The following is a 9674-nucleotide window of genomic DNA, read 5'->3' on the forward strand; positions in this document are numbered from 1 at the left end:
TCTTTGGATATCTGACAAGATTTGCAATTTGCCTATTAAGTTAGGATATCATGGATTTTGTGGTAAAGGAATATATTTTTGTATTCGAATATGATTAAATAATTGAAAATCTTGAGATTATTATAATAGTGCATGTAATTAGTGAGGCATAGAAAAAGTGATGGAAAACAAAAAAAAAAAAAGGAAAAAGGGATGACTGGAAAACCAATGAAACCATCTATAGAACTTCCATTGAATAAAATTCCCCCGGCCACTTTATTTTTTAATAAAATATTATCGTTATAAAAACAATCATCAACAATAAGAATATAAAGACACGATATATAGCATAAACTATAAATAAGATATTACAAATTGATGCACAAATATTGTATCTATAGAATAATTCTAAAATAAGAGAAAAATAAATTGATAGCGATTGCAATACTGGAAGAGTTTAGAAATAAATAAGAGATATCAAATGGCTGAAAATTACATTCTAGCCTTGCTTTCATCCGACCAAACTAATGATGAAATCTGGTCAATCAAGAAACCACTACTAAGAGCTCTAAGAAACCTGCCGCATTAGTGATGCACAAAGGGTTCTGTCTTAGATGGTCTATCTTTCTCATCATCTCGGATTTTAATTTTATGAACACCATTATTGTGTTTTATCATGATAAGACTTTTCGAAAACAGTTCCAATATACTGTCTTGGCACCTTTAATTTGGAAATTCTTATATATACGCCAGAGCATGAATAAAGAGGGTTTAACAACTAAAATTATCACTACTTTAAGAGAAAACAAAGTGAAAAAAAAAAAAAACAATAGAGTAAATTGAAATTTGAAAGAATAGAAAAAAAAAAAGAGCATACTATTGAAGAAGTTGTAACTAGTAAACAATCCGAAGATCTTTGTTGTTAGCAAAGTTAAAACCTAATTTGAAAACATCGAGTGGTTTTGATTTTTCTCTTAAAGAAAAAAAAAATAACAATGCTCAGTTTTGTAAATGCTGCATTTCCTTCCAATCAATTTTCATAAGTTCTGATCATATCTGGTTTTTTTTTCACAGAATACCTAAAATTATCCATAGCCTTTCCCTAATTTTGAAATAAGAAGATAATGCACTTCAACGCACTCGAAGCCACATTCTCTTACATTGATAATAATACCCATACCAATCGAGTTAAGCCTTAATCGACAGTATTAATTTAATTAAATAATTTTAGTAATATTCATAATAGTCCACATAGAATTAATTCAATAAAAAAAAAAGTAGGAATTAGTTTACTTTGGCCCAAAGAAATAGAAAAGGGGAATAATGTAGCATGTTTTCCACTAAGGGGAAGAAGTTGGTATATCTATGATTTCAAGGTTGAAAGATTAAAAGTTAAAACGGTGTTTTTGATTGGCATGGCCAAAGTTAGTGTGGTGTTGATTGGATTGGTTAAAAGTTTTTGCCCTCAATTTTCAGCTGAACACAGATGCAGCACGATTGGTTTGCATGTTATTCACACGTGCACACCTCTTTCATAATAAGTAGCAATAATCTTGACCCATTTGCAATTTCAGACCAAATCCATTGCGTTTATTTCTTTTTTGCAATATCAGGCGACATGATCATGCGGCATCAAATATCAATTCAAATCCCATATACGCCAACACAATTAACATATTTTGTTATACCATTCCACAAGCATTTTCGTACCTTTTTCTTATATATTGTTTACCTATTGTCACTGTCGAAGATACTGCATTGACAAGATATCTATCATCCCTCAACTTTTAACATTGCATTATGATCGATCGGTAAAAGTATCATAGGGGAGTCGAATTTCATTTTGCACCCTCTACGTAAAAATGGGCAAACTAGTCCCTATATGTTAAATCAAAGAGTAAAGTAGTCATTCTGTTGAAAATTTCATCCATTTTTAATGTTAAAAACTGATCTATGTACATAGAATGAGGTACACCTTGCACACCACATGTAATTGTCTAGTTATTTTGTTAGCCACGTTAGTTTTTAACAGTAAAAATAGATGTAATTTTTAACAGAAATAACCAGTTTGTTCTTTAATTTAATATGTAATTACTAATTTGTCTATTTTTTAATAAAATGGGCAAAATGTAATTCGACTCCTAGTACATGCTTTCATGTTACTTTTACCCATTACGGTCCTACGTGGTTATGTCATTGCCTTCACTAAGAGACAATGAGATGACTTGTTTACCAATACAATGCTTTCACATGGTATCTCAATCCTCCATATACCCCCCTATTTCTCTATTACGACTTTCTGTCTACTTGGGTGAACCGACACCACATCTCCATCCATCTCCCTCTTTTGTTGAAATGGCATCGCAATAGACATTTACATATTTATTTGATATATAATATTTTAAATGTGAAAATAATTTTTTTTTTCTTCTTCTTTAGTTTGAAACCGTGGCAATCACGTCTTCTTTTGGAGGACAATGGGCAAAAATTTTCTATCCTTCACTTTAAGAAATGATGGGCAATGCTGGGGAGTTGATGGAGTAAAAGAGAGCAATGAAGTTGACTCCTCAACGATGGTGGTTGTGAAATGGCAAACCAAAGGGTCCCAATGGTTTCCCAACATGAATACATCTATCATCACATTGCCACTCGTTTGAGAAGCACTTATCTTTGTAGCTTCACATGCCCTTCTTTCCCATCATTCTTCCACACATGTTATGCCCAAAGCCATCAGCTTTAAAGGGGGTCAATGGATCGCTGTAGCAGGCAGACAAAATTAAAGTTTGATTGGGGGCTATGCTATTTTTGTACTGCTCCTCTCTGCCTATTTTACACGCTTGATGCAACAATTTTATAGGCAATCTTGCCATGATTCGAACATTAGATGTGTAGCAAGTAATGGTTTCTTTTCCTTTCTTCTCTTTTCAAATGATTATTTCGTTTTCGTATCCACATAATTTTACAGGGATCGTAATGCCTATTATAAAAGCTGACCCCAAATGCACGTAAGGCTTGAATTATAAACTTTGGTTAATTTTGTCGTGAGACAATTAAGAAAAGAAATCGATAAATGCATAGGGAGATCTTCGGGTCATATTTTGTCTCTTTGCTTAAGAAACGAGTAAACTAATTTCTGTACATTAAATTAAAGAGCAAATTGATTATTTGTGTTAAAACTTCCATCCATTTTTATTGTTAAAATTTGATGTAGTTACATATATATGGGTACTTTTTATTGACGTACAAGACTAGTTTTATAATAGAAATGAATGAAATTTTAACAAAAGGGACCCATTTGCTCTTTGATGTAATGCACAGTGACTAAATTATCATTTTTTGAATAGAAAAAATAAAATATAATTTAACTCTTAATATAAAGACCTCTATAATGCTTGACAAATGTGTGAGAATTAATTAAATCTTTTTAACATATACCGTAATTGGTATCACATTTATTTTAATTTTCAAAGTTAATATTATTTCATGTCTCAATTCATTACACTAGTATGCTTTGGTGTGTTTGCATATATTTTTGTGTCATGCATTCATGGAGTGTTCATTTTATTTTCCATATCATTTTCGTGCTTGTGTTATTTTTCATATGTTTGGAGTGTTATATAAATTTATAACACATTAATAATTTCTTTTACATATATTTTGACATGCTCACATATGTGTCATATTCATATTATTTTATATACTTTATTTATGTTCATGTTGTGTCTCAATTAATTTAATAATTTTCATAATTTCACATAGTAATCCCATTTACTGAAATATATATATATATATTACATCCAAAATTAATTATTTTTCTAAAGTGAAGCGAGGGTATCTTCTAATAGATTTAATTTAAAATAAATAAAATCATAAAATGTGATGAAATATTTCATCACTAAAAAATATAATTATAGAGAATGAAAAAGGTTTATGTTTTCGTATGCTATATATGTATATAAATACATGTAGATATTATATAAAATGATCTCATCCAAATCAGTTGCCTGAACTAAAAAGGAGTTTGTCCAACTCATAACTGAAGGATCACCATGCTTAAATGAGACTACTTCAAAAAAATAGTAGACAATATTTGAGGAAATCTTTTAAAACTCTAGGTGTCTAGTCAGTTTAGAACTCTTGTTATTTCAAAGAGTTTTTATATTTAATTAGAGAGATATACTGTAAATAAAACTCCTTAATTATGGTTGGTTAGGATAGTTTAATTAGAGTTTTCTGATATTTACAAAGTTTATTTAAGAGATTAAATATTTATTTACTTAGAGATTTAATTATATAGGACTTGTAAAATTGAATTTTCAATTGGTCTTTAGGAATTTATATTTTTTTTTGAACTTTGGCAAATACTTGGATTGGCCGACCATTGAAAACATGGATATTTGAGCTTAATAAAATTTGGCCATTATTCTTTCTTTTTGAGGTTGAATGGTTCACCTTGTTAATTTTTTTGTTATCTTTGTTTTTAGGTACACGTTATCTAAGGGTGGCATAGGGTGTTGCTCGATTATCGTTGTTTCTAGTTACAACTTTATTAGAGATGGTATTGTAAGATAGACTATCCGAATATCATTGTTTCTAGTAACAAGTTAATAAGAGGTGACATAGACTAAATTATCTTATTGTTTTAACACAAACATATTTTTTTCAATTTGCTAAACTTGGAGATTTGAGGTTTTCTCGAATCATGGGTTCTGCATCATCTAAGTCTACATTTTTTATGGAAGTAGGAAAGTTCCCTGTTTTTATGGTTTCTATAGGGCTATTGAGGTGAACCTAGAAAAAATTCACACAATATTGAATATGAATTATCATAAGAATACTAAGGAAATGCATCGCTTAACTGAAAAGGTTGTAACATTGATAGATTTGTATCAGAGCCAGCATACAAGTGCTTGCCATTTTTCAAAGTTTTATGATCCTTAACTTGTTATTAATTGAATGATGATCGTCAAAAAGCATTTGAAACAATTGAATGTGTACCTGAGTTTTCTTCATTACTAGCATCACCGCTATTAGGAGACTAATTGAAAGTTTATTAGGTCACATTAGAGGAGGCAATAGCAACTGTAATCAAGGAAGATGAAGGTTGCCAATTGTGGTCTACTATGTGAATAGAGCTGTAGAGAATGATGAGCTCAATTACATTGGATTGGAAAAGATAGAATTCACATTGGATGTAGCTACCAGGATGCTTCGACAATACTTTCAAGCACGTGCTATTTTAATTTTATCATATCAACTCCTTAAATAGATTTTTAATAAAGTTGATACTTCAAGAAGAATGTGCTAATGGAGTACCAAATGTTGTGAATTTGGCCTAGAATTCTATTTTCTGAAAAAAAAAAAGCATAGTTTTTGGTTATATATAGAGAGAATTAGCTTTCCCATTGAAAGTTAAGAAAAATTTTCATTTTGTGTTCTTGCTTTGATTTGTTTAAACTATTTAAGTTTGAAAATGTCATTCGGTTGAAAAGATTGACTTAGACTACCTCATAAAAAGCACATGTATAATTTCGGTTAAGAGTTTATTGCTATAAATATCACGAGACTTTATTAAAAAAAAAAAAACTTCCATTGTGCCCAAAAACCTTGTTTATTTACGTAAAACAAGTTTATTTGGGAGTTAATGATTCTTCTCTTGTTTACGGGCGAATCCTTGGCTCAAATGTTTCATAATCATCCAAGTCCATAAATTAATTAGGTATGTATTTAATTTTGTTGTCATTCTTCTCTTTCAAATTATTTATCTCATTTGTTTTTGTTTTTATTCATAAAATTTTCTTTTTTGTTTTGTTTGTCACGTGGGTTTTTACGGCATGATTTGTTTGGCCAAATTTTCATTTTACTCTCTTCTCAATTTGATCCTTTAGTCTCATTCAAAAACCCTAGAATTTCCACGTCAGTTGATCTTTCATCAGTTTCCATCTTGTATGACTGTAAGTGGAGGAACAGCTCCTTCATCTTAATTTCAAGAAAATGAAAGAACCAATAAATGTTTAGTTAATGAAGAACAATATAAAGTTCAGTTGGATTATGCTGATCTGATCCGTAGTTAATCTACAAATGACCACTTTCCATCTTTCTCTCATCCCATCCATCTCCGGTACCTTTAATTTGTCCCTCACCGGCATGCTTTGTATGACCAGATGTTAATTGAGAAATTTTAAAAAATAAAATATTATAATTTGTCCACATTTAATATTATTTTATAAGAGCTTAAAAAGTTAAATTAACGATTCAATCATCTCTATAAAAGAAATTAACAAGGTTAAAATTTAAGAGAATGTTTAAATGTTTGAGTTTTAAATTCTAAAGTTATATTAATTAGGTTATTATATTACTAAAATTATTAATTTAACTTTCTAAACTTATTTAAGTAGTAATGCAGAGGAAAAGTTTTGTTTTTGTAAAAGGAAAATTTTAATTCAAATGTAAATTTTTTATTAGTTGATATACTATTTAACAGTTGAACTACTAATTTTAATAACAAAAAAAAAAACCTAACTGATATAACACGATAGTGTAATGATGCAAGAAGGGATACTAAATTTAAACATTTCCTAATAATATAGAGAAATGGTAGGTTGATTTTGAATGGACACATCACATGGAAAAATGGGTTGACTTGTTGATCCCTCACTTGCCTAAATTATTAGCTCAATCAAATCAGCAACAACTTCACCAAATTAGTGTAAATGACTGATTTGAAACCTTAAGCAAATTCCTTTACTAAGCCGCACCTAACTAATTAAATTCTCCTCTTCTATTTTTTCTTTAATTACAAAAGGGGATAAAGCCTTCAACAACAACATGATTAGCGCAATTTGAACCGAAGCCATATCTGAGGCGGTGAACACCCTAACCATCAGGTTAATACATGGGGTTTTCCTCTTCTATCTTTTGCTACACTATATTTCATTGGTTTCATCCATTTGGTTTTTATTTATAATTTTTTTAATAAATTGATTGAATCACTTAAGCAACTAAATTGAATTATGGATTTAATTCATCGGTTTAGTCATTTTTTTAATCGACTTGATCAATATTAATATGAGAAAATCAATCCAATCAACTTTAGTTGAGAAAACCGACCAAACGAATTGACTTTGATTCGACCGGTTTAGTTGGTTCTTCGGTTAATTGATCTTGGATTATTGGATTTGGTTTATATGGTTATATATTATAAATATAAATATAAATATATTCTAAATAATTTAAAAATAATATAAATTAAATTAATTTTTTTTGCCGGTTCGATTCCGCAATTCAAAAACCGATAATCAAACAATTAAACCGAGGTCAAAACGGATCAACCTACCTGACCCGAGCTAGTTTTCAATTAAAGCCAAAAATTGCACTCCCGAATTTAGATCCAAAAGCAAATTAACCGAACCAAAAGATTTTGGTTTGGTTGGGTTGTTTTTGTTCTTTTAAGGTTTTTAAGATGTATTTGTAGAATTAATTAATTAGTTGAATTAGGTTGGGCTGAGCTATTTTATATTTGAGTGTTTAATTTTATATTTGAATGATTAATTGAATTGGGTTATTTATATTTAATTATTTAATTTTACATTTATATTTAATTAATTGAGCTATTTTGTATTTGAGTAATTAATTGGGTTGAATTATTTTATATTTGAGTTGATTTATATATAAGTAAGTGGGTGTATTTGAATAATGGATTGAGTTTAATGTTTAATCAATAAGTCACGAAATAATTAAATAAACCAAATTATTTTAGTCAGTTTAACTGATATGTTACACCCATAACTACTCATCCATAAATTTATAAATTTGTACCATCATTCCCTTAATTCAAGGTTGTCCTTCAAGCCATAAAAATTAAGAAGTACTTTGGATTGAGATGGTTTAATTTGGAGACAACTAATTAAGAAAATATATTTTAGCATTTTATTTAATTTTTCAGTCTTTTTTTAATTATTGATTTTTTTTATTTATTAAATCACCTCAAAATAGATGGTAAAGTTAACAAATATTAACTTTGTTAGTATGAACATATATCATGGGTTGCGCATGGGAGCCCGCAGCCATGGCACACTTGTGTGATTCATCATTCGGCCCAACTGGACTGATATGTTGCTTGGAGAAATTGAAAGCCCATTTACAATGCATGACAAATATGGAACGTAATCTTTCAATATATGCAATTTTAGAAGATAGTATTCTATAATATTAGATATTTGATTTTATAGATAGCTTTTAATCTTAACTGTTGATATATTTTAATCTGTACCGTTAAGTTTGGGGAGACTCAAATATAAATAGAGGTCTCTCCCCTTTATTGTAAACCACTTTAGTTTTGAGTAATAGAATTCTTGGGAGCATTCACTCAAATATCCTCTCTAGTGCTTTTTGCTTTTATGTGGTTTTGTTCATCTTTAAGTTGCTTTTGCTTTGTGTTGGTGCCTTGGAGGAATTTTGTTTGAATCCTCAATTGTTGGGAGTTAGATTGACTTAGGTGTTTTTGAAGCGAAAAAATTATCTAAGGCCGCATAGATTGTGAGACTGAAGTTCTAGTCTCGTGACACATACATGTGGATACCACATTAGCAATTAATTTTTTTTATTTTTTTAAAAAAATTATAATATTTTTATTTTTTAGTCAAAATTTTTAAAATAATTTTATAAATTCTTTTTTTCGAATTTTTTTTAAAAATAATTAATTACTGATGTGGCATGCACGTTAGCAAAGTAAGCGATTTAACAAAATGCATAAATTCAATAATTAAAAGAGACAAATATATATATATATATATATATATATATATATGGAAGATGGGCATATTCAATTTTTTCCATCACGAGATAGAGCAGTTTGATAGCTCACAAGGCTCATAACCTTCAGATCATAGGTTCTTTAACCTCATTTTAAATACATTGTTTTAGGCAGATATCGAGAATTTGAAAGGTAATCCTGATATTAATTATTAAGATACTAATTTTTATTTTTATTTAATTTATAGCCATAAATAAAAACAATTTCGACCGCATGATGTGTTATTAAAATTTTTGATAGATAAATATGGTATTTTATTATTTTAAATATTTTGTAATTCTTTTTATCATTTTGTTTGAGTAAGATAAAGTTCACATATTTTATTATTTTAAGATATGTGTTATGTTATTTTTAAAATACTATTTCAGTTTTTTTGTGTATTTAAAACATAAAAATAAAATATATTAAGTATTTGTCTCGTATGATTTATAAGTTTGATTATATATATAAATTAAGATCTATTATTTTAATTTCTTAAAATTTTAGTTAAGATTTAAAATAGATTAAAATATCTTGTAAAAAAGGTTAAAATATACTATTCATACTTTTAAAATTTAATTATCTTACTTTTATTTAAATAATTTAATCCACTATTTTAAAAAATTAAAAATATAAGTTGGATGGGTAATCTTATTAAAAATTAAAATTGGTAGAACATGACAATATATATATATATATATATATATATATTATGGATTACAATAACAGGTAAAACCTGAATAACTAACGCAACTAGCGTGACTCGAATCTAGGCCACACCTGGGACGATGAACACCCTTGACCATTAGGCCATCACATGGGTTCACTTGAAATATAATTTTAATTTATATAACCATTAATATAATGATTTAAAAAATTATATTCAATAAAATTACTATTA

Source organism: Gossypium raimondii, chromosome 7 (genome assembly GCF_025698545.1).
Source record: "Gossypium raimondii isolate GPD5lz chromosome 7, ASM2569854v1, whole genome shotgun sequence".
Classification (NCBI taxonomy): Eukaryota; Viridiplantae; Streptophyta; class Magnoliopsida; order Malvales; family Malvaceae; genus Gossypium; species Gossypium raimondii.